General features: G+C 45.8%; 1 protein-coding gene and 1 long non-coding RNA gene across 3 annotated transcripts in view; both read left to right on the forward strand.

Moving 5' to 3' along the window:
* The window catches only part of LOC140460550 (uncharacterized), a 197,900-nt gene that overhangs the window by 164,847 nt on the left and 6,865 nt on the right, over positions 1 to 26,188 (forward strand). The window contains exon 1 of one of the 2 annotated variants that reach the window (XR_011954185.1): positions 24,619 to 24,780. The exons of the other annotated variant lie outside the window; for it this stretch is intronic. The gene's annotated coding sequence lies outside the window, so the exon portion shown is untranslated. Of the gene's footprint in view, positions 1 to 24,618; positions 24,781 to 26,188 lie in introns of those variants that run through there. 2 annotated transcript variants of the gene reach the window in all.
* On the forward strand, positions 710 to 10,525 carry LOC140460546 (uncharacterized). The gene is made up of 2 exons (XR_011954181.1): positions 710 to 825; positions 5,840 to 10,525. It is a non-coding gene; the product is annotated as an uncharacterized lncRNA (long non-coding RNA).

Raw genomic sequence — 26,188 nt, forward strand, 5'->3', positions numbered from 1 at the left:
TTGCATTGAAATAGACGCATAGAGTCATACAGCACAGAAACAGATCCTTCAGACCAACTCGCCCATCCCCTCCAGATCTCCTAAATTGATCTAGTGACCCATTTGACAGCATTTCGCCCATATCTCTCTCACACCTTCCTATTCAGATACCCATCCTGGCCCTGATGCCTTTCAAATGTTGTAATTGTACCAGCCTCCACCACTTCCTCTGGGCAGCTCATTCCATACACACACCACACTCTACATGAAAGTTACCCCTTAAGACCGTTTTAAATCTTTCCCCTCTCACCCTTAACCTATGCCGCTAGTTTTGGACTTCCTCTACCCTGGGGAAAAGACATACAAAGCCGGACGAAATTCAAAAGGATTAAAATGTCGAGCCACAGGGAAAAATAAAATTGTGGCTGCAGCTTTTTTTCTGCTATTGACATTTGGACGCTTAAAATCTGTCAGTCACGCCACCACCCCCACAGAGCGTACTGTGCATGCTTCTCGGTGTCAGCGACAACTGCGCATGTACTGCGGTGTCAGCAACAACTGCGCATGTACTGCGGTGTCAGCAACAACTGCGCATGTACTGCGGTGTCAGCAAAAGCACTGAGCATGCAAGCAACTGTCCACGGAAACAGCGCTTGACTTCCTTCTGAAGGACCAATGGTGAGACCCGGAGGACCGGAAGGAGCCTGGTCCTCCTGCCATTCAGAGCCGCCTCTTTGTTTGAATGCAGAAGTTGGGCTGTGAGTTTCTCAAGATGTGGTTGCCCTCTCTCTCTTTGAATGAAGATTGAGCTTCACGCCAGACTGCAACTCTGTCCAACATCTGTGGGTACGGCACTCTTTTTTTTTCTCACCCAGTTTTTCATTTCTTTTTCGTTCTGGGATTCAGTTACTGACTTGCACGAACTGAAGGGAAAGGGAGTGAATCCAGGAGGGGGACAGACTTTGGAAAAGTTGGTCCACGTCTGTGTCTCAGTTGGCAAACGCACAACAAATGCAGTACCGCAATGTAAAGTTAAAGCCTCTTGCTTTAAAAAAAGGCAGAAAGGATGTGCATGGTTTAAATGATAATATATTGGTATGTGGAGAAAGTGAGGACTGCAGATGCTGGAGATCAGAGTCAAGTGTGGTGCTTGAAAAACACAGCAGTTCAGGCAGCATCCAAGGAGCAGGAGAGTCGATGCTTTGGGCACGAGCCCTTCATCAGGAATGATGTGTCGATGTAAAAAGGGTCCTCAGCGTCCTTCTGCACCAGTTGTCAGGCAGATGCAGCAAGCAGTCAGCAAGGCAATAGGAATTGAGTTCAAAAATGGGGTTGACTTCCTGCAGTTGGGGTGGAGGGGGGTTGGTCATTGAATATATTCAAGGCTGAGGTCATCTGACTTTTGAACAACAAAGAAGTGGATGGTTATAGGGGAAGTAAAGAAAATGGTTTTGAGACCATTACAGAATCATACAGCACAGAAATAGACCCTTCAGTCCAACTAGTCCATGCTATGTTTGCAAACTAAACTAATCCTATCTGCCAGTGTTTGGCCCATATCCCTCTGTCACAAAGCTGGTCCTTTTTCTAAAAAGCTGGTCCTTCTTCTCCAGGATACTGTGTCCTGGCGTTTTTTTCAGAGTGGTGGTAAAATGGCCCCGGACTCCAAAATGGATGGTTTTTTACAGAAATGGAAAGAGTATTCATTGGCTTTTTTGTTTACATGTCAACCGATGAGACTTTTGGCCCAAGCTTTTATGTTTTCAAAGTGACCTGCATAATGAAAGACAAGTGATCTGTAGTGAAAGCTGAGGCCTTGTTTGAGTGAGTTCAGTAGTGGACTGTGTGGAGAAAGGAACAGCATAATTAAGTCTAGTTTAGATAGACTGAGTTCTGTGAGTATTTATATTCTGTTCTTTGTGTTTCATTCTGTATTCTTATGAATACATTTATCTGTTTTAAATCCTGGTAGTCAACCTAGCTAACTTTGGGTAATTTTCACTGTGCACTTACTGAAACAAATAGCAAAGTTATGGTCTGCGGTGCCTGCTTAAGAATGTTTTTGAGTGGTCTGGCCTAGTCCATAACTCCTCCAAACCTTTCCCATTCATGTCCTTATCCAAATGTCTTTTAAACGTTGTAACTGTACCTGCATCCCCGCTTCCTCTGGACATTCATTCCATATACGAACCATTCTCCATGGGAAAACAAAGGTGTCCCTCCTGTCTTTTTAAAATCTTTCTCCACTCACCTTCAAAATTTGCTCCCTAACCTTGAAACCCCCACTCTAAGGAAAGGAAACCCATCATTCACCTCATCTATACCCCTCATGACTTTATAAAGCTTGATAAGATCACCTCTCAACCTCCTATGCTCCAGTGAAAAAGGTCCCAGCCTATCCACCAAGATGTAGGTATATTCATATCCAGTTCAATGTTGGTGCAGGCTTGAAAGACCAAATGGCCTACTCCTGCTCCCAGTTCTCTCTCACTATGTCCAGGACAGCAAGAGACCATAAGACCTAGGAGCAGAAATTAGGCCATTCAGCCAATCAGGTCTGCTCCACCATTCAATCATGGCTGACATGTTTCTCAACCAAATTCTCTTGCTTTCTCCCCGCAACCCTCAATATCCTTGATACACAAGAACCTATTTATCTGTGTCTTGAATATACTCAGTGACTTGCCCAACACAGTCTCGGTGGCAATGAATTCCATAGGTTTCACAATCTCTGGCTACAAAGGTTTCCCCTTTATCTGCGTTCTAAAAGGTCTTCCCTTTACTCTAAGGCTGTGCCCTTGGGACCGAGTCTCTCCTACCAATGGAGACATCTCCCCAGCATCCACCCTGTCCAGGCCAATCAGTATTCTGTATGTTTCAATTAGATCCCCCAAGCGTGGGCTGTAAATCAGCGTAAACCAGACCCTTCAGGATGAGGTACAGCATGGATTAGGTTCAGCAAAGTGAGAATGGAGGGAGAATGTGGGGATGGAGATTTTCATCATTAATGAAATAAGAGAGGAAAGAAAGTTCAATCTAAATTAGAATTGAATGGATGGGCTGATGGGTCGAGGAGTGGCAGATAAAGTTTCATTTAGATAAATGTGAGGTGTTGCATCTTGGAAAGGCACATCAAGGCAGGATTTACACACTTAATGGTAAGGCTGTGGAGAGTGTTCCTGCATCAAGAGACCATGGAGTGCAGATTTGTAGTTCTGTGAAAGTGGAGTCACAGGTAGACACGGTAGTGAAGAAAGCATTTGGTGGCGCTTGCCTTTATTGAGCAGAGCATTGAGTACGGGAGTTGGGAGTCATGTTATGGCTGTACATGACATTAGTTAGGGCACTTTTGGAATACTGCATTCAGTTCTGGCCTCCTATGTTAGAAAGATGTTGTGAAACTTTAAAAGAGTTTGGAAATGATTTACAAGGCTGTTGCCAGAGTTGGAGGGTTTGAGTTATAGGGAGAGGCTGAAAAGACTGCGGCTGTTTTCCCTGGAGCGTAGGAGGCTGAGAGATTACCTTTATAGAGGTTTATAAGGGGCATGGATAGAAGTCTAAAGTGAGGGAGAGAGAAAAAGAAATTTACATTGCAGTGAATCTGCAGTTACTGGACATTGCAGTGCATCTGGGAAAGGTTAATGAACAGCAAACTTCACAGCTGACCATGGAGGAACCTGTGTGGGGGAGCTCACAGAACAGGAACAGAGAAGTGTATAGTCTTTAACGTGTAACTTAGCTGTAAGTCTGCAGTTGTGAATGGAGTGGATTCTTGCTTGATTATATGTTTTACTGACATCTGTCTCTTGATTAAATTTTAAAAATATAAACCACAAGTACTGTGTTAGCCCGGAGCACTTTTTTAGAGCAAAAAGACGGTGCTATTTTCTGGGTCTGTAAATTGTGAAGGAGCAAAGGAGCCTTTATGAGAGTGATATGCTCTTCCTGTCAGATGTGGGAGATTAGGGAGAGTATCATGTTACTGATGATTATGTCTGCAGTAAGTGTGTTTGCTTACAAATCCTATTGGATTGCGTGGATAAGTACCTCGAACTGTCGCTGCAAATGAGTAATTTACAAGACCTGGGTCTATGATGGTTTGGCAATGATCGGAAGGGAGAAAAGCCACAGCTACAGTAAGGGAGATGGGTTAACTCCAGGAAAGGTAGGAGGGGTAGGCAGGTAGTGCAGGAGTCTTCTGTGGCTGTCCCCATTTCAAACAAGTCTGCTGTTTTGGAAAATGTAGGGGGTGACGGTCTCTCAGGGAATGTAGCACAAACAGCCAAGTTTCTGGTCTCGAGACATGCTCTCATGCAATGAGGGGTACGTTGGGTTCCAAGTGATCAATTGTGATAAGGGGCTCTCTAGTCAGAGGTACAAACTGACGCTTCTGTGGTTAGCAGCGAATAATCAGAATGGTGTGTCGCCTCCCTGGTGCCAGGATCAAGGATGTCTCCGAGAGGGTGCAGAATGTTCTCAAAAGGGAGAGGGACCAGTTGGAGATCATTGTACACATTGGAACCAATGACATAGGAAGGGAAAAGGATGCGATTCTGAAGGGAAAGTGTAGAAAGTCAGGCACAAATTTTAAAAAAGAGGTCCTAGAGTCAAGAAAAATCTGGATTACTGCCAGTGCTATGAGCTAGTGAGGGTTGGAATAGAGAGGATAGAGCAGATGAATGCATGGCTGAGGAGCTGGTGAATGGGAGAAGGGTTCACATATTTGGATCATTGGAATCTCTTCTGGAGTAGATGTGACCTGTACAAGAAGGATAGATTGCACCTGAATATTGGAAGAGTGCTAATATACTGGCAGGGAAATTTGCAAGAGCTGCTCGGGAGGAATTAAACTAGCAAGGTGAGTGCGTGGGGAGGTACCCAGGGAAATAGTGAGGAAAGAGATCAATCTGAGACTGGTACAGTTGGGAAAGGGAGTGAGTCAAACAGTCAGGTCAGGAAGGGACAAAGCAGAGAGCAAGGTAGGACTAACAAATTAAACTGCATTTACTTCATTGCAAGAGGCCTAACAGGGAAGGCAGTTGAACTCCAGGCTTAATTAGGAAGATGGGATATGATATCATAGCAATTACAGAAACGTGGCTCAGGGATGGGCAGGACTGGCAGCTTAATGTTTCAGGATACAAATGCTACAGGAAGGATAGAAAGGGAGGCAAGAGATGAGAGGGAGTGGTGTTTTTGATAAGGGATAGTATTCCTGTTGGACTTAAGGAGGATATTCCTAGGAATACATCCCGGAAGGTTATTTGGTTGGAACTGAGAAATAAGGAAGGGATGATCACCTTATTGGGATTATGTTGTAGACACCCTCATGGTCAGTGGGAAATTGAGAAACAAATTTGTATGGAGATTTGAGTTACCTGTAAGAGTAATGGGATGGTTATTGTTAGGGATTTTAACTTTTCAAACATAGACTGGGATTGCCATAGTGCTACGGGTTTAGATGGAGAGCAATTTGTTAGAAACGGACCTAAGGGGCAAGTTTTTCATGCAGAAGGTGGTGTGTGTACAAAGCTGCTGGAGGAAGTGGTGGGTGCTGGTACAATTATGACATTTAAAAGGCATCTGGATAGGTATATGAATAGGAGGGGTTTAGAGGGTTATTGGCCAAATGCTGCCAAATGGAGCTAGTTTAATTTTGTATATCTGGTCGACATGGATGAGTTGGACCAAAGGGTATGTTTCTGTGCTGTGTCTCTCTCTGACTCTGGCTTGCCACTAACGTTTGCCACGTCTCTATGTTCAGTTTCTTTCTGGTGTCGGTGTCAATACCTTGTTGTCTCATTCCGACCCCACCTCCCACCGGATTGACAATGATGACTTTTGTAATCTCTTTTCACAGACTATCTGAAGACTGAAGTTTCAAAATCAACAGCTTATGCTTGACTCTCCTGCTCCTCGGATGCTGCCTGACCTGCTGTGTTTTTCCAACACTACACTTTTTGACTTTGATCTCCAGCATCTGCAGTCATCATTGTCTGACAGTCACTCAATCCATCGGGACAGCAAAGATTTTCAACTCTGATTCTGTGAGATGGAGCAATGCTTTTTGGTTCCTGTTTCATAACGTTTTCAGCATCAGTGGGACTGGATGAGAGACCCTACTGTTACAGTGCACTGAGTGTGGAGCCATAAACAGTTATACGGCCTGGAAAGAGGAATTCACACCGGGGAGGGGCTGTACACACGTTTGTGAGCGGCTGAAGCTTCAGCCATGGAGAACCCGGAGGAATCCTGCCCCATGGAGAAACTGTGGAAGTGTGGCGACTGTGGGAAATGCTTCAGTTTCGTGTCTGCCCTGGAGACTCATCGGCGCAGTCACACTGGGGAGAGACCATAAGACATAGGAGTGGAAGTAAGGCCATTTGGCCCATTGAGTCCACTCTGCCATTCAATCATGGCTGATGGGCATTTCAACTCCACTTACCTGCATTCTCCCTGTAGCCCTTAGATTCTTGTTGTCTCGAGGAATTATCAATCTCTGCCTTGAAGACATTTAGCGTCCCGGCCTCCACTTCACTCTGCGGCAATGAATTCCACAAGCCCACCAATCTCTGGCTGAAGAAATGTCTCCGCATTTCTGTTCTGAATTGACCCCCTCTAATTTTAAGGTTGTGTCCACGGGTCCGAGTCTCCTCACCGAACGGAAACCATTTCCTAGCGTCCACCCTTTCCAAGCCATGTATTATCTTGTACGTCTCTATTAAGTCTCCCCTTAATCTTCGAAACTCCAATGAATACAATCCCAGGATCCTCAGCCATTCCTCATATGTTAGACCAACCATTCCAGGGATCATCCGTGTGAATCTCCGCTGGACACGTTCCAGTGCCAGTATGTCCTTCCTGAGGTATGGGGACCAAAACTGGACACAGTACTCCACATAGGGCCTAACCAGAGCTTTATAAAGTCTCAGTAGCACAACGGTGCTTTTATATTCCAACCCTCTTGAGATAAGTGACAACATTGCATTCGCTTTCTTAATCATGGACTCAACCTGCATGTTGACCTTTAGAGAATCCTCGACTAGCATTCCCAGATCCCTTTGTACTTTGGCTTTACGGATTTTCTCACCGTTTAGAAAGTAGTCTGTGCTTTTATTCTTTTTGCCAAAGTGCAAGACCTCGCATTTGTTCACGTTGAATTCCATCAGCCATTTCCTGGACCACTCGCCCAAACTGTCTAGATCCTTCTGTAGCCTCCCCACTTCCTCAGTACTACCTGCCTGTCTACCTAACTTCGTATCATCTGCAAACTTCGCTAGAATGCCCCCAGTCCCTTCATCCTGATCATTAATATATAATGCGAACAGCTGCGGCCCCAACACTGAACCCTGCGGGACACTGCTCGTCACCGGCTGCCATTCCGAAACCATTCCCCTGCCCAGAGTGCGGGAAGGGCTTTACCAGCTCCTCCAACCTGCTGGCCCACCAGTGGATCCATACTGCAGAGAGTCCATTCTCCTGCCCCGAGTGTGAGAAGAGTTTTGCCCAGGCCTCTACCCTCGTGGCCCACCAGCAGGTCCACACTGGGGTGAGATCCTTCCCCTGCCCTGAGTGCGGGAAGACCTTCAGCAAATCCTCCAAACTGCTGGTCCACCGGCGGGTCCACACTGGGGAGAGGCCCTTCAGAGTACAGGAAGGCCTTCAGTAATTCCTCTGCCCTGCTGAGGCACCACCATGTCCACATCGGGGAGAGGCCGTTCCCCTGCCCTGAGTGTGGGAAGGGCTTTAAACGCTCCTCTGACCTGCTGGACCACCAGCGGGTCCACACAGGGGAGAGGCCGTTCAGATGTGTCGAGTGCGGGAAGGGCTTTACCCAGGCCTCCAACCTGCTGAGGCACCAGCGGGTCCACACCGGGGAGAGGCCGTTTGCCTGCCCCAAGTGCAGGTGGAGGTTCACGTCGTCCAGTAACTTGCAGAGACACCAGAGGGGGCACCAGCAGATTCCGCTAGTGACACTGATGTGGGTCACCCCCAGGACTGAACCTCCTGCCCGTTCTGACAGTGGGTGCAGTGGGAACGTCAGCGAGCTCTCTTGGTTTTCTGCTAGACAGCACCTCCACACCCCTCCCATCTTCCCCCAACCCCAGGTTGACTCACGGGCGGCACAGTAGCTCAGTGATTAGTGCCACTGTGTCATATCGCCAGGGACCGGGGTTCGATTCCACCCTCAGGGTGACTGTCTTTGTGGAGTTTGCACATTCTCCCCCCATGTCTGCAAGGGTTTCCTCTGGGTGCTCCCACAATCCAAACATGAGCAAGTGAATTAGCCAAGCTAAATTGTCCCAGAGTGTTCAGGGATGTGTAGGTGCAGTGTAGTGTCTAGGGGGTAATGTAGACTAATGGGGTAGGGGAATGGGTCTGGGTGGGTTACTCTTCAGAGGGTCGGTGTGGACTTGTTGGGTTGAAGGGCCTGTTTCCCTGTCGGGATTCTGTGAGCTTTGCTTGCAGTGCTGCTCACTGAGCCCAGGACTGCATGTTCTCACTGAAGTGATCCGCACAAACCTCAGATGGCATCCAAACCAAAGGGGTAGCCATGAGTACCCGCGTGGGACCGAGCTATGCCTGCCTCTTTGTCGGGTACGTGGAACAGTCCATTTTCCTCAGCTTACACCTGTTCCTCCAGTACATCGATGACCATATTGGTGCCACTCCATGCTCTCACAAGGAGTTTGAACAGTTCGTCATCTTTATCAACACCTTTCACCCCGACCTCAAATTCACCTGGACCATCTCCCTTTCCAGGACCTCTCCATCTCTGGCTACCGACTAACCGTGGACATCTACTACAAGCCCACCGACTCCCAGAGCTACCTAGATTACGCCTCCTCCCACCCCACCTCCAGTAAAAACGCAATCCCTTATTCCAAATTCCTCCGCCGCATCTGTTCCCAGGATGACCAATTCCACCGTAGAAAATCCCAGAGGGCCTCCTCCTTCCAAGTTCGCAATTTCTCTTCCCACGTGGTCGACAATGCCCTCCAGCACATCTCCTCCACATCCTGCAACACCGCCCTTGAACCCCACCCCTCCCAATGGAACAAGGACAGGACCCACCCCCAACCGTCCTCACCTTCCACCCCACCAACCTCCGGATACATCACATCAGCCTCTGCTCCCTACAAACGGACCCCACCACCAGGTATATTTTTCTCTCCCCACCCCTACCAGCATTCTAGAGAGGCCATTTCCTTTGCGACTCCCTCGTCAGGTCCATGCGCCCACAACCAGCCCACACCCCACTCCCGGCCCCTTCCCTGCCACCACAGGAAGTGTAAAACATGTGTCCATCCCACTCCTCTCACCTCCATCCAAGGCCCCAAAGGATCCTTCCACATCTGACAGAAATTTCCCTCGACCTCCACCAGTGTCATCCACTGTATCCATTGCATCCAATGTGGTCTTCTCTACGTCGGAGAGACAGGACGTCAACTTGTGGATTGTTTCAGAGAACCACTCTGGGACACCCACAAACCCCACCGCCCTGGGGCTGAACATTTCAACTCCCCCTCCCATTCCATCAAGATCATGGAGGTCCTGGGCTGTCTCCATCGCCAAACCCTGACCACCTGACACCTGGAGGAAGAACACCTCTTATTCCACCTTGGGACCCTGCAACCACATGGGATCAATGTGGAATTCAAAAGTTTCCTCATGTATCCTCCTCTTCCCCCCCCCCCCCCCACCTTATCACAGCCCCAAGCCTCCACTCGCTCTCCTGACCTGTCCATCACCTTTCCCATCTATCCGCCCCACCCTCCTCTCCGACCAATCATCTTCATCTGTTTATCACATTCTCAGCTACCTTCTCCCCAACACCACCCCCCCCCTTTCATTTATCTCTCAGCCCTCCCGGCCCACAAGCCTCATTGCTGATTAAGGGTTTATGCCCTAAATGTGAACGAACAATTAGATCACCCATTTATAGAGTCATAGAGATGTACAACATAGAAACAGACCCTGCGGTCCAAGCTGTCCATGCTGACCAGATATCCCAACCCAATCTCGTCCCACCTGCCAGTACCGGGCCCATATCCCTCCAAACCCTTCCTATTCATATACCCATCCAAATGCCTCTTAAATGTTGCAGTTGTACCAGCCTCTACCACTTCCTCTGGCAGCTCATTCCATACACATACCAACCTCTGCGTGAAAAAGTTGCCCTTCAGGTCTCTTTTATGTCTTTCCCCTCTCACCCTAAACCTATGCCCTCTTGTTCTTGACTCCCCAACCCCAGGGAAAAGACTTTGCCTATTTATCCTATCCATGCCCTCATAATTTTGTAAACCTCTATAAGGTCACCCCTCAGCCTCCGATGCTCCAGCAGCTCAAATCCTCCAACCCCTGGCAACATTCTTGTAAATAGTTTCTGAACCCTTTCAAGTTTCACAATATCTTTCCAACAGGAAGGAGACCAGAATTGCACGTAATATTCCAACAGTGGGCTAATCAATGTCCAATACAGCCGCAACATGTCCGCTCAACTCATGTACTCAATACTCTGACCAATAAAGGAAAGCAAACCAAATGCCTTCTTCACTATCCTATCTACCTGCGACTCCACTTTCAAGGAGCTATGAACCTTCACTCCAAGGTCTCTTTGTTCAGCAACACTCCCGAGGACCTTACCAATAAGTGCATAAGTCCTGCTCAGATTGGCTTTCCCAAAATGCAGCACCTCGCATTCATCTGAATTAAACACCATCTGTCACTTCTCAGCCCATTGGCCCATCTGGTCAAGATCCTGTTGTAATCTGAGGTCACTCTCTTCGCTAATCACTACACCTCCAATTTTGGTGTCATCTGCAAACTTACTAACTGTACCTCTTATGCTTGAATCAAAATCATTTTGGTAGATGACAAAACATAGATGACAAAAAATGCAATCATTTGTGACAAAGAAGGAGGGAAATTTTTTGGAAGGTTGTGCAGCTTTGGAATACTTTGCGACAGAAGATAGCGGAGGCAGGACTTTGAATATTTCTAAGGCAGAAGTAGATTAATTCCTTAGCTTAAGAAGAATCCAAGGTTATGGGGATGGATACGAATGTGCAATGTATAACACAAAGTAATCAGCCATTATCTTCTTGGAGTGGAGCAGCTTAAAGAGCCGAATGGCTTACTTCAGCTCCTAATTTGGACATTCATATATTCTGCTAGCTATAATGACCTGAGTTTGACTAGCATATATTTCCAATAAGCCCATGTTGATTCTGCTCAGTCCTATCATTAATTTTTAACTGTCCTGTTGTTGTTGTACCTTTCATTATAGATTCCCTGTGCTCTCTTCCTTCTTTCTAAAACAGTGAGATGACATGTGCCACTTTCCAGTGAACTAGTGTTAACCCCCAAGCCCAGGGAATTTAGCTACTTTAAATCCTATTCAATTCACTGATGCATTTTTGTTTCATACATATGAACATCCGTCAGTTCTTCATTTATACTAGCCCCGACATTCGCCATAATTTCTGGGAGCTATTAGTATTTTCCACTGAATGACATTTCCATCACTGAACCTCTTACCAGCAACATCCTGTGATTTAAACCTGTGACCTCCTGATTCAGAGAGAAGGCTGATCCCTTGTAGCAGCTGGTCTGGTATGTATGACTGTCACCAACACTGTGGCAGTTTGGGAAATCCATTCTTGTTGGGCCAGTAAATTCTCAATTCACGCTGCTCAGCATCAAAGGAGTTGACAGTGTCATGACAGTGTCAGTATCAAAGGAGTTGACAGTCAGTAATTTGATTTATCTGAAACAGGTGAGATGTTTCCTGCCTCTGTGCCAAAATCAAAGATCATGTCCAAAGAATCTGTCCCTAGTGGAGGTTTACGACTAACAATTGGAGTCCAAGACCTTTGTCCTTGGTTACTGAGAGCTTATTGCTCGAGAGGTTGGAACAAGGGGACACCTATCCAGTTCTTGGTCAACTATCAACTATCCAGGGGCAGAGGGGCATCAACTTGTGCAGAAAGGAGCAGGAAGAAGCTAAACAGCATTCATGGGTTAAAGGAATGAGTGGAAAAAATGTTTAATGTCACCCAATACGACAACATCAGAACCATTTACTTTTCACCCAAGAAACACTGATTGGAGAACTGCTAAATTATTAGAAACTAAGCACTATAAAAGGGGAAAAAAGACTTTGGAGACCAAGTACACAAATCGTCAAAAGTAGCAGACAGGTACAAAAATCAATTGAAAAATACAAATAGAGGCCTCTATTACAAAGGAGATTAAATACATGGGGTTTAAAGTTAAGTTTCAGTTCCAAGCATCATAGAATTCTAACATCACAGATAGACACCATTGGCCTGTCATGTCTGATAATTGAATTCTGGTGGAGTTTCCTCGCTTTCAAATTTATGGTGATAAATTCTCACACCACCTCTGCACACTTCTGGAGACCTCGAGTTTACAGAATCACACCACATTCCTCTCTACCTCCTCCAGGAATAACTATTTCTCCTGAGATACTGCCAGTTCCTCAGATTACTTGGTACCCCCGAATACAATCCGCATGTCAGGAAATCTCTGGTGCTGCCCCAACACCAACAGTCACCCTTGGAACTGAAGAAAATGCAGAAATCTAAGGTGCAAAGAGACTTGGGTGTTCTAGTCCAGGATTGTCTCAAGGTAAACTTACAGGTTGAGACAGTAGTTAGGAAGGCAAATACAATGATGACATTTAATTTGACAGGACTTGAATGTAAAAGTAGGGATGTACTTGAGGCTTTGTAACACCCTGGTCAGGCCATATTTGGATTATTGTGCGCAGTTTTAGGCCCAAATCTCAGTAAGGATGTACTGGCCTAGGCGTGTGTTCAGAGGAGATTCACGAGAATGGTCCCAGGAATGAACATCTGAACAAATAAGGAATGTTTGAGGACTCTGGGTCTATATTTAATGGAATTTAGAACGATGACGGGGGATCTAATTGAAGCCGACAGAATTCTGAACAGACTGGATGTTGGGAAGATGTTTCCTTTGGTAGGAAAGGCTAGGAGCCGAGGGCACAGCCTTAGACCAAAGGGAAGACCCTTTAGAATGGAGGTAAAGAGAAACTTCTTCAGCTAGAGTGGTGAATATATGGAACTCACTGCCACCGAAGACTGTGGAGGCCAGGTCATTGAGTACACTTAAGCTGTGAAAGATAGTTTCTTGAGTATGAAAGGGATCAAAGGTTACTGGGAGAATGGGGTTGAGAAACTTATCAGCCCTGACTGAATCGCAGAGCAGTCACAATGGGCTGAATGGCCTAATTTCAGCTCCTATGGTCTTATGATACTCTGATGTGTGGAGGGGTGAGGAACGGGGGGGGAAAGAGATGAAGAGAGGAATACAATTAAGGGGAAGCTGGATACAGATGAGGGAGAAAGGAAGAGAAGGAAATACAAGAAGCGTACATTAAATTAGAGAACGCATAGGAGATCTGGCATACAGAGGGATCTGGGCAAATAGATCCCTGAAAGTGGCAAAGCAGGCAGGCACGTGGTCAAGAAGGCATACAGCACGCTTGCCTAGAGTGGAAGAGTTAGCGAGATATGTTACAGCTATTTATTCCGGCCACATTCATAACATTGCGTGCAGTTCTGGCCAGCATGCTACCGGAAGGACGTGGATGCTCTGGGAGAGGGTGCAGAGAAGGTTCACGAGGACGTTGCCTCTCATGAAAGCAAAAATCCTCTTTGGATTTCTTTTGATAAGCGAAAACAGGTACTAATGTGGGTCTTTTGTAAAAGCAAAGCATAAAGCAAACGTGTGATAAGTGGGGGATACCAGTTTGCTGATGAGGGATGGGAAGGGGCAATGAAGAGGGGTGGGTGGAGGCTCAGGCAGAGCGAAAACACTGATAGAGGCCAATTGAGCCAACCAGCCTGGCCCTGTGCTGGAGACTCAATGGGACAGAGACAAATGTATCTATTTCAGACACAACCTGCAGGGGTTGGACAAACATTACGCTCCATCAAGGGTAAAAATGTCCTCCATTTGCTCCTGCAGATCAATTCCGTAGGGAAGGTGCTGTCAGACATCACTGGAAATAAAGTGGGTGCGAGATCAGCAAGTCCGACAGAAAGGATCCTCTTGCACCTCCCACTTCACCCACTAAACAGGGTTCAAGGAGTGACTCAGCGGCAGTAACAGCAGAATATACTGGCACTAGAGTGTGTCCAGCAGATTCACACGGTCGATCCCTGGAATGGTACGCCTAACATACGATGAATGGCTGATGATCCTGGGATTGTATTCATTAGCGTTCGGTAGGTTGAGGAGAGATCTAATAGAAACTTACAAGATTATGCTTGGCTTAGAAAGGGTGAATATTGGGAAGTTGTTTCCATTCGGCGGAGGAGACTAGGATCCAGGGACACAGCCTGATAATTAGAGGGGGTTAATTTAGAACAGAAATGAGGAGACATTTCTTCAGCCAGAGAGTGTGGGCCTGTGGAATTCATTGCCAGGGAGCGCAATGGAGGCCAGGACGTTAAATGTCTTCAAGGCAGAGATTGATAAATTCTTGATTATGGAATTAAGGGCTACGGGGAGAGTGTGGGTAAGTGGAGCTGAAATGTCCATCAGCCATGATTAAATGACAGAATGGACTCAATGGGCTGAATGGCCTTCCTTCCACTTCTGTGTCTTATGGTCTGAATTCATTGATGTTGACTAGATATTCTAAATTAATCTAGTTCTAAATTAATCTAGTCCCAAATGCCAGCACATGGCCCATACCCCTCTGAACCCTTCCTATTCAGAAACCATCCAGATGCCATTCACATACTGTAATTGTAGCAGCCTCCACCATTTCCTCTGGCAGCTCATTCTTTACGCTCACTACCCTGAGTTAAAAAGTTGCCCTTAGGTTTCTTTTAAGTCTTTGCTCATCCACCTCACCCTAAAGCTATTACACTTTAGTTCTGGACACCCCCAAACCCAGGGGACAATATCTCGTCTCTTTACCCAATCCATGCCTTTCATGATTTTATAAGTGTATACAAAGGCCTTTGCCACACTCGGGGAAAACAGCCCAAAACAATTCAGCGCAAACCCTCCAACACTGGCAGCATCCTTGTAAATCTTTTCTGAACCCTTTCAAGTTTCACAATGTCCTTTTGATAGAAGCGAGAGCAAAAGTGGCCTAACCAATGTCCTGTACAGCCACAACATAACCTCCCAACTTCGATACCCAGAGGATTGGGAAAGTTGTATTTTGTGGGTTTTGAAAACTGGGAAAGAATGGAAGTATAACCTGAACTTTTGAGGGTAAGTTTGGAAGCATCAACACTTCGGGGGGTGGGGGGGGGTGCAGAAAGATGAGGGAACGAAACCAAATGTGCCGCAGCCAACACGGAGCAAGAACAGAGGATGTAAAACTGTTGCAGCCAGCTTGAAGCTGCAACGTGGATCATTGCACGTGCTGTACTTGAACCTGATGCATTTATTTGTGGGAATCAGATGCATTTTAAAAATAAAAATAAAGTATCTCCCCCTCCCCAATTGCTATCATCCGTCCCTCCTCACCCGGGTAATTAAGACACATACCTGAATTGGCAGAGTAGATTCCCTCCTTGGATTCACTCCAGTTGCTACAAGTGAACAGATTACCACCTCCCTCTCTCCGTCCCAGGATGAGGAGTTGCCCAGAGGAGGGTGTTTCACATTGAAACTGATACGGCCACTTCTGCGTTGTGATGTCAAAAATGGGGCAGGGAGCGGGGACAGGCCGACAGGAGAACTCTGCAGCAGATGGAAGGAGAGCAGTTTGCAAAAATCCCTTCCCTTCAAAGAATCCTCACAGTGTGGAAGCAGGCCACTCGGCCCAACAAGTCCAAACCAACGTTCTGAATGGTAATTCACCCATATCCCTCCCCTTATTGCCCGACATTTATCCCAGAGTCATACACCGAACTTACACATCCCTGGACACTATGGACGGAATTTAGCATGGCCAATCCACCCTTGAAGATCTGGATCCCAGGCAGGACCCCTCCGTCTCGAGATCGGTCAAAGAACAAACGGGATGCGGACTGTAAAAAGCAAAGTTATTAGTTTAATAAAGCAAGGCAGTCTGACGCAATTCTGTCCAGCAACACAGAAGTTAAAGCTTCTGAGCTCCGTGGCGAAATTGCAGAATTACTTTCGAAAAAAACATGTAAATGATGTGTAATTTAAGAGAAAGCACAGCCTTAAAAGACCAATCAAATGTAATAAGGTGACATGATTGACAGCAGGGTAGTCCAATATTTTCTAGGAAACAGATTGTTTTACTCTCAAAATCATCCCGTGCTTGCGAGTTCAAGGTTAGTTTGAATACCAAATTCATATGATTCATATTATTAAACTCCATTGTTTTCTTTTCCCCAAAGCTAACCAACTCAGCAAAGCAGCAATTCAAGTTCACAGGATCAAATCATAACCTGAAGCCATTTTAAATTGAAAAGTCATTTTGTGGTTTATAAAAATCTACATACACCTGTTGCTCCTAACAACAGCCTAAATTCAAATTTTAAATTCTCATCTTCCCCTGTGTTCATCGCCATCATTGCAAGCTCATCAGACAAGCCCCTTGCAAGGGGGAAGATGATAAAGATCGAACTTGCCCTGCTGTGTGGACTTGCCATTGCCAGCATTGGTGCACAAGGGACAGTTTACCTGTGCGATCCTGAGCAACCAGAGACTGTGTGCCAACTATGCCAGGAAGATGTCCTCGTCTGCTGAGGGACTGAGCATTACCAAGAATGACTACTGCAGTGGTCAGAGATTGAACAGTTCATTTACAGAACAAGTCTAAATGGTCTTTACCCTGTCAAGGTGTTGTGTGCCAGTTTTATACCAGTTGTGCTATGAGCTACCCTGGTAAGCCTTGCCCCATCCAAATAGGTCACACCGCAAAAGAGAAGATAGGGAAATGTTATCTTTCGATTACAATTTGTTTCTTCAAAGTCACAATAGTATATTTGGCAGGGATGAAGTGGTCTGTTATGTGCTGACTTCAGCAAAAGACTCTGAACCCGACTGACACCAATGTCTTCCCAGTTATGGGATGGGTGGAACTGTTCTGGGACAATAACCGCATCTCTTACCGAAAGACCTATCTATTGAACAGCCTCAAGGAAGTCACAAAGACAGGCATGCCTCTTATTGGCAAGGTCCCTCCCTTACCTACACTAAACCTGGTTATTATTTTGAATAAGGTAAGTACTCCTCGTGCTGTAACTGTAGGAACATAGTCTCCCCTGAGTTTTGCATAGAATGGAAGAATCCAAATACAAAACAGTAATATCACTCTTTGGGATATGCAGCTCTCTGTACTTTTTTCTGTCGGAGCATTTTCAGGAGTTATTAGTCATCAAAACCGTACTTATATCGTTTGTGGTCTCCACCTTTTGGATAATGAGACAACTGCTGCTTTATTGAGATGAGGATTTAAAATTTGAATTTAGGCTGTTAGGAGCAACAGGTGTATGGAGGTTTTCATTAACCACAAAATTCAATTTTAAATAATATTTTTAAATAAATATAACAAAATGGCTTCAGGTTATGATTTGACATTGAACTTGAATTGCTGCTTTGCTGAGTTGGTTGGATTTAGAAATAAAAGAGAACAATGGAGTTTGCATAATATGAATCATAAGTAATTTGGTATTCGAACTAATCTTGAACTAACAAGCATGGGATGATTTTGCGCGTAAAACAATCTGTTTCCCAGGAAATATCATTGGACTAACCTGCTGTCAATCATGTCACCTTGTTACATTTTATTGGTCTTTTATTGTAATTCAGGCTGCGCTGTCGCAAAAATAAATAATGCGTAATTTTCAAATGTAATTGTGTAATTTTGCCACGGAACACAGAAGCTTTTAATCTGTGTTGCTGGACAAATTTGTGCAAGGCTGCCTTATGTCATTAAGCTGATCACCTTGCTTTAAATAGACCATACTCCTACTGATTCTTTTGACCGATCTCGGATCGAGAGAGCCGATTGAGGGGGTCCAGACCTTCACCCTAACCTGCAGAACCCCGAACACTATGGATAAACTTACCTCGGCCAATCCACTCTAACCTGAACATCTCTGGACACTGGGGGTAAATTAGCATGGTCAACATACACTAACAAGAACATCCTTGGGCATTATCAGTAATTTAGCATGGCTGAACCCCCCCCTAACCTGCACATCGCTGGACAGTCTGGGGAATGAAGCTCGGCAAAGGCCGAGGTTACCACGAGGTTGGAATTCTCTCCCAGAAATGACAGTTGATGGTGCCCTCACCAAGATGGCCGCCCGCGCTCCCCGCCCCAAGACAACATGCGCCTGACCCTTACAAAGATGGCGGCCGGTTGCCCGGGCAACCCGAGAGCGCCTTCGCCGGTGAAGTAAACACTGGGTCTGTGGTGATTTTATTGGAGGCCTCAGGCCTCCCCTAGGAGTTTATAAACTCCCCAGTCTCCCTCCTCCCGCGGTTTCCAATCCTACCCTGTCTCACTGTCTCCTCTCTCCGGGGGCAGGAGCCAGGTCTTGGCGCTCGGGCCTGGCGACCTCCCCGGGATGTTTCTGAAACCTGGTCCTGTTCTGAAGGAGGATCACCGGGACCCCAAATGATTTCTCTCGGCACGAGCTGCCGGACCTGCTCAGCTTTTCCAGCGGTTCTTATTACTTCAGCCACCGGCACCATTCTGCTCCCACACTCAGTAACACCGCCTCAGTCCTGCTGCAGGACCTGCACTGCACATGCGCCAGCTCACAAGGGGTGGGGCCCAGGATTGTGACGTCTCCTGGGTTGAGGGGGCGTGGTTGGGGAGGACACCATACAATCGGTGACAATGGGGGCGGGGCGATCGTTTTGCCGGCCCCCAGCCTCCAGAAAGGGGCGATTTCAAAAAGTTTAAACTTAGTCTTTTTTTAACTTTTCAGCCTGTTGTGAAATGTTATTCTGGACCTCTGGAAGGGTCAAACATTAGGAAAGTTTCAAACATAAACAAAGGGATATTAAAAAATATAAATAAATATAGGTAAGTTAACTTACAAAAGAGACCTGTTGGTTTGCTAAGGGGAACAGAGTCGCTGAGCTAAGTGTGGTACCTTGGAAGATGAAAACTGTTAGTTCATGGGGGAACATTGAAGTGGCAGAGATGATCTCAGTTTTTATGTTGGCAGACAACAGAACTATTCCTATTAGAATTGGCAAGTCAGGGGCTAGAGAAAGGGTAGAACTTAAACAATCAACATTGTGAGGGTAAAGGTACACAGGAAACTATTTGGATTGAGGACAGACAAGTCCACTGATGCTGATGGCCTATACCCTGGGTCCTGAAGGAAGTGGCAGCGGAGATAGTGAACTCATGAATTACAATATTCCAAAAATCTCTTAACATGGGAAAGATTCAGTGCGTTTATTTAAGACTGATATATATATATATGTTCCTGATTGTCAAGGGGATCAAAGGTTATGGGAAGAAAGCTGGAGAATGGAGTTGAAAAACATCTCAGCCATGATTGAATGGTGGAGCAGACTCGATGGACTGAATGGCCTAATTTCTGCTCCTGTGTCGTATGACCTTACGGTTCCATGGGATTGGAAAAATGCTAATGTAACACCTGTATTCAGAATGGGAGGGAGGCCATATGTGGTAAATTGCAGACCAGTTCGTTGAACGTTTGTTATAGAGTCATAGAGATGTGCAGCATGGAAACAGATCTTTAGTCCAACTTGACCAAGTCAAAAGATATCCTAACCTAATCTAGTCCCATTTGCCAGCACTTGACTCATATCCCTCTAAACCCTTCCTATTCATCTACCCATCCAGATGCCCGTTAAATGCTGTAATTGTACCAGCCTCCACCAATTCCTCTGGCAGCTCATTTCATACAAGCACACCCTCTACATGAAAAAGTTGGCCCTTAGGTCCCTTTTACGTCTTTCCCCTCTCACCCTAAATCTATGCCGACTAGTTCTGGACTCCCCCACCCCATCGAAAAGACCTTGTCTGTTTATCCTATCCATGCCCGTCATTGTTTTTCTTCACCTCCATAAGGTCACCCCTCACCCTCTGAACCTCCAGGGAAAACAGCTCCTGCCTATTAAGCCTCTCCCAAATGCTCCAACTCTGGAAACATCAGTGTAAGTCTTTTCTGAACCCTTTCAAGGGATCAGGTAGGAAAATGGGGGTGATGAGCAGTCTTGATCGAATGAAGCAGCAGACTTGATGGGCTGAATGGCCTAATTCTGCTCCGAAATTTGTGAATTTTTGAACTCTGGAGCAGGCAGGACTTGAACCCGATCCAGGGTTAGGGTCACTACCTCTGTGTAACAAGACATCCAGAAAAATATCAAATCCTTCCCATCGGGGAATTGCACCCCCAGTCTCCTGAGTCACAGATGGGGATACTAACCACTACACTACCGAGGATGCTGGACAGTAGCAAGATGATGGGGATAGGGTTGGAGAATAGGTGGGTGTTTCAGGAACTATTATACACATTAAAGTGTGAATGGCATCCTTATGTACTGTGTAAAAACAAGGACTGCAGATGCTGGAAACCAGAATCTAGATTAGAGTGGTGTTGGAAAGGCACAGCAGGCCAGCAGCATCCGAGGAGCACGACTAAGCCAGCCACTGGCCTGACCTCTGCCACACAATCACAGTCCCCCTGGAGTGTTACCAGAGGTATGTTCAGGCTGTAGGAAGAGATCCAATTCCCAGTTTGACCTGGAATGTATTCCCCACAGGCACAGAGGGACTGGTGATCCACTTGCTCCACATGTGGGAAGGGATTCACTGAGTCATTAAAACTCAAACACATCATTGACTTCCTACTGGACAGAAAGGATTAAACTTCTCAGCAACAACCGTTTTTTAAAAAATCCATTTTTATAGTCGTAGTGAGAATCACAGTTTTCCAAACTGTGGGGCAATACTAGTGATGTTGAGAGACCAGGTTTGGAATGCATGGCCGCCCAGGTAACAATGGTTGCTATGGGGCTCACAGTGATGACTGAGGGGCCGTCCCTTTAGATGCTCAGTTGTTTCTGTGTTGTTGATGAGGCTTGGCCTCATGGACTGATCTCTGAAGTCAGATTCAAAAGAAGGTTTGAAAATTATGAGAAAAATCATACCCAGAAAAGACATTGAAAAACTGTTCACCATGGTAAAAGCATTGAGAATAAGAATGCAGATTTCAAATCCATTACAAGGAAGAAAATGTGATGTGAGAAAGAAATTTCACACAGTGAGTAAATAGATCTGGAAGACATTGCATGGAACAGTGGTTGAAGCAGATTCAGTTAAGAGCATTGGAAAATTATTTGATGACAAGCAATGTACCAGTTTCCAAGGAAGCGTCAGGAAAATGGCACAACATCAGAAAGCTCATTTAGAGAGCTGCATGGACACGATGGGCTGAATGGCCTGCTTCTGTGATTTAGTAATTCAGTGGTTCATAATTGCTTATCAGGTCTTCGTCAGTTGTGAACGTCAAGCTAGCATCTGCTATTTTGTATGGTCAGTCAGATCGATGTTTTATAACTGCAGGGATTGGGACTAGGACCCCAGGCATTCACAGTATGTCTCAATGATTTAGATGAGGAAACTAAATGGAATATATCACAAATTGCAGATGACACGAAGCTGGGTGGAAGGGTGAGCTGTGAGGAGGATACAATGTTATTTGACAGTCTGAGTGAGTGGGCAAATGTATGTCAGATGTAGTTAGCGTGGATAAACGTGAGGTTATCCACTTTTCTAGCAAAAATAGAAAAGCAAATTATTTGAATAACTGTAACCGAGGATATGGGAAGGTTCACCAAGAACTAATCCAAGATGGAGGACTGGAAAATTTGTGGCTGTAAGAGCTGCTCCTTTTTTGAGGTATTTTCAGTGTTGGAGGCAATTTCCTTGAATTCCAGGAGCAGCAATTAATGTTTTATATGCTGATGCATTGTTTTGGAACTTTAGAGTAAAAAAATCAAGACAACAGCAATTTCAAAATGGAGAAAGACAGCCAAAGGCTGCAAGCACATGGTCTGTAAGGGAGAGAGAGAGAGAGAGAGAGAAACTTATACTACTAACGGATACAGCAGTGAATCTGCATAGTTACTGCCTTTGCTGTTTGAAATCATATATCTCTGAACATCTTGGAAAAATTAACAAACAGCAAAATTCACAGCTGATCGTGGAGGAACATGTGTAGGAGAGCTCACAGCACAGGAACAGATTAGTGCAGAGTTTTTAACATGTAACCTTGCCGTAAGTCTGCAGTAGTGAATAGAGTGGGTTCTTTCTTGATGATATGTTTTGAGATTTTAGAAGTTCACCAGCGAGTCCACAACAGGGAATGGCTGATCACCTGCTCCAGGCACAGGAAGGGATTCATCAATGCTTCCAGCCTGCAGACACACTAGCGGGTCCACACCAGGCACAGCATGCTCACCTGCTCTCAGTGCGGGAAGGGCATCACTCCCTCCTCCCACCTGCGGAGGCACCAGTGAGTTCATGTGCCATCACAGGGTGATTGAAGGAACAAGGGCCGAGTGCCATTATCGACTGGACTATCAACCCAGTTCTGGGGAGTCCTCGGAACTCCTGGGTTTGAATCCGACCACAGCAGATGGCGGAATTGGAATTCAGTCAGAAATCTGGAGTTCAGAATCTAATGATGAAATCATTTCTGGGGAAAGAAAACCCTCTGATTCACTCATGTTAGAGTCTGTCTGCAACCCAATCTTGAGTCAGATTGGTTCTGTTTCCAAAGTAGGGATTTATCACATGACACATGGATTGACTACCTGACGATTGTGTGCTTTTTGAGCAAAATATAATATATCTGCAAATAAAATTCTGCAATTGCAATTTCAGCCCATAAACTCATGTGTGTGCATGCATGCGAGCGTGTGTGTTTGTGCATAAGAGCATGTGTTTGCATTCGACCATGCTTGGTAACGTGTGTGAATAATGGGGTACAAGTCTGTGTGAGTGCGGTCACTTGTAGTGTGACATGAAACCAAGGTCCGTGTTGAGGCCATCCTCATGGGTTCCGTACGTGGCTATCAGTTATACAACACACATTGGAGAGGGCAGGGTGGGGCTTGTCTTTCAATTTGCAGAAGGTGGGAAGCTCTGGATGCTGTGATCCAGGGCAAACACATCCTGGAGGACATTCGTTCAGAGGGATGGAGCGGGAAGCCAGGCTGCAGACATGTTGAGGGTAAAGTGGGAAAGTTAACCAGGCACTTTATTCTGGGAGATGGTCATTCCCTTCTGGAGAGACCCTTTTGTTTGCATCAGTGGACAGGATCAGGAGGATGTAAGTGCAGGTCTGGCAGGTAAAGGGGATCTGATAGAGGGCTGCAGGTGGTAGGAGCTGACTGGTTGGGCAGTGGGAGTAAAAACAACACTGGGGAGGGGGAGGTGGTGGTAAGGTACAGAAGTGACAGGGATGGTCTCCATTCTCTGCAGTTGTCAGCAGGAGCACAGATCGCATTGGTGTCTGTTTGATGCCAGGATTTAGGAACCGATGTGCTCAGGGCTGGAGAAGGTTGCAGTGGGTGTGGTCCAACAATGTCAGGAGGAGAGAGCCTCTGCTAAGGGCACATGAAAAGTTAGAAACTACTAGGACAAAGCAGAACATCAAAGCTCTGAGCAGCACAGTGGCTCAGTGGTTCATACCACTGACTCACAATGCCAGGGACCTGGGTTCGGCCCCACTCTTGAGCAGCTGTCTGTGTGGACTTTAACACGTTCTCACCCTTCTGCCTGCATGAGATAACTCTGGGTGCAGGTCAGGGTAGATCGGCCGTGCTAACAATAGCGATGACTCTACCTGGAAGACAGGGGTGCGCAAGAAATGGCTGATCTTTAAAATTAAGAACAGCTAAAATGATATAATCAGAAACATTGTTAACATCTAAAAGCATATTAATTTATTTTTTTTAAAAAGCTGCAGTCATGTTTCTGAAACTTGCATTAAAATAGACGCATAGAGTCATACAGCACAGAAACAGATCCTTCAGTCCAACTCGCCCATCCCCTCCAGATCTCCTAAATTGATCTAGTGACCCATTTGACAGCATTTCGCCCATATCTCTCTCACACCTTCCTATTCAGATACCCATCCTGACCCTGATGCCTTTCAAATGTTGTAATTGTACCAGCCTCCACCACTTCCTCTGGGCAGCTCATTCCATACACACACCACACTCTACATGAAAGTTACCCCTTAGGACCGTTTTAAATCTTTCCCCTCTCACCCTTAACTTATGCCGTCTAGTTTTGGACTTCCTCTAACATGGGGAAAAGACATACAAAGCCGGACGAAATTCAAAAGGAATAAAATGTCGAGCCACAGGGAAAAATAAAATTGTGGCTGCAGCTTTTTTTCTGCTATTGACATTTGGACGCTTAAAATCTGTCAGTAAAGCCAGCACCACCACAGAGCATACTGCGCATGCTTCTCGGTGTCAGCGACAACTGCGCATGTACTGCGGTGTCAGCAACAACTGCGCATGTACTGCGGTGTCAGCAACAACTGCGCATGTACTGCGGTGTCAGCAAAAATACTGAGCATGCTCTTTGCTGTCCGCGGAAACGGTGCTTGACTTCCTCCTGAAGGACCAATGGTGAGACCCGGAGGACCAGAAGGAGCCTGGTCCTCCGGCCATTCAGAACAGCATTTTTGTCTGAACGCGGAAGTTGTTCAGAGTTTCTCAAGATGCGGTTGTTTCTCTCTCTCTTTGAATGAAGATTGAGCTTCACCCCCAGACTGCAACTCTGTCCAACATCTGTGGGTACGGCACTCTCTTTTCTCACCCACTTTTTCATTTCTTTTTCATTCTGGGATTCAGTTACTGACTTGCACGAACTGAAGGGAAAGGGAGTGAATCCAGGGAGGGGACAGACCTTGGAAAAGTTGGTCCACGTCTGTGTCTCAATTGGCAAACGCACAGCAAATGCAGTACCACAATGTAAAGTTAAAGCCTATTTTAAAAAAGGCAGAAAGTAGGTGCATGGTTTAAATGAATAATATATTGGTATGTGGAGAAAGTGAGGACTGCAGATGCTGGAGATCAGAGTCAAGTGTGGTGCTTGAAAAACACAGCAGATCAGGCAGCATCCGAGGAGCAGGAGAGTCGATGTTTTGGGCACGAGCCCTTCATCAGGAATGATGTGTGGATGAACAAAGGGACCTCACCGTCCTTCTACACCAGTTGTCAGGTGCAGCAAGCAGTCAGCAAGGCAATAGGAATTGAGTTGAAAATGGGGATGACTTCCTGTAATTAGGGTGGTCATTGAATATATTCAAGACTGAGGTCATCTGACTTTTGAACAACAAAGAAGTGGATGGTTATAGGGGAAGGCAAGAAAATGGTTTTGAGACCATTACAGAATCATACAGCACAGAAATAGACACTTCAGTTCAACTAGTCCATGCTATGTTCGCATGCTAAACTAATCCCATCTGGCAGTGTTTGGCCCATATCCCCCTGTCACAAAGCTGGTCCTTCTTCTCAAGGATACTGTGTCCTTGGTTTTTTTCAGAGTGGTGGTAAAATGGCCCTGGGCTCCAAAATGGATGGTTTAGTACAGAAATGAAAAGGGTATTGGTCGGCTTTTTTGTTTACACGTCAACAGTTGAGACTTTAGGCCCAAGCTTTTATGTTTTCGAAGTGACCTGCATAATGAAAGACAAGTGATCTGTTGTGAAAGCTGAGGCCTTGTTTCAGTGAGTTCAGCAGTGGACTGTGTGGAGAAAGGTTGTTAAACTCTCTCTCCTTCTGCCCTTCTAACTTTGACCTGTCAGCCTCTGTTTCAGTTTTACTGTATGTTTAAGGGGTTTGTTTATTGGGACAGTTGTGTACATTTGGAACAGCATAATTAAGTCTAGTTTAGACAGACTGAGTTCTGTGAGTATTCTATATTCTGTTCTTTGTGTTTCATTCTGTATTCTTGTGAATACATTTATCTGTTTTAAATCCTGGTAGTCAACCTAGCTAACCTTGGGTAATTTTCACTGTGCACTTACTGAAATAAACAGCAAAGTTACGGTCTGTGCTGCCTGCTTCAGAATGTTTTGAGTGGTCTGGCCTAGTCCATAACACGTCCAAACCTTTCCCATTCATGTCCTTATCCAAATGTCTTTTAAACGTTGTAACTGTACCTGCATCCCCGCTTCCTCTGGACATTCATTCCACATAC

The sequence above is a fragment of the Chiloscyllium punctatum genome, chromosome 36 (assembly GCF_047496795.1).
Source record: "Chiloscyllium punctatum isolate Juve2018m chromosome 36, sChiPun1.3, whole genome shotgun sequence".
In the NCBI taxonomy this organism is placed as follows: Eukaryota; Metazoa; Chordata; class Chondrichthyes; order Orectolobiformes; family Hemiscylliidae; genus Chiloscyllium; species Chiloscyllium punctatum.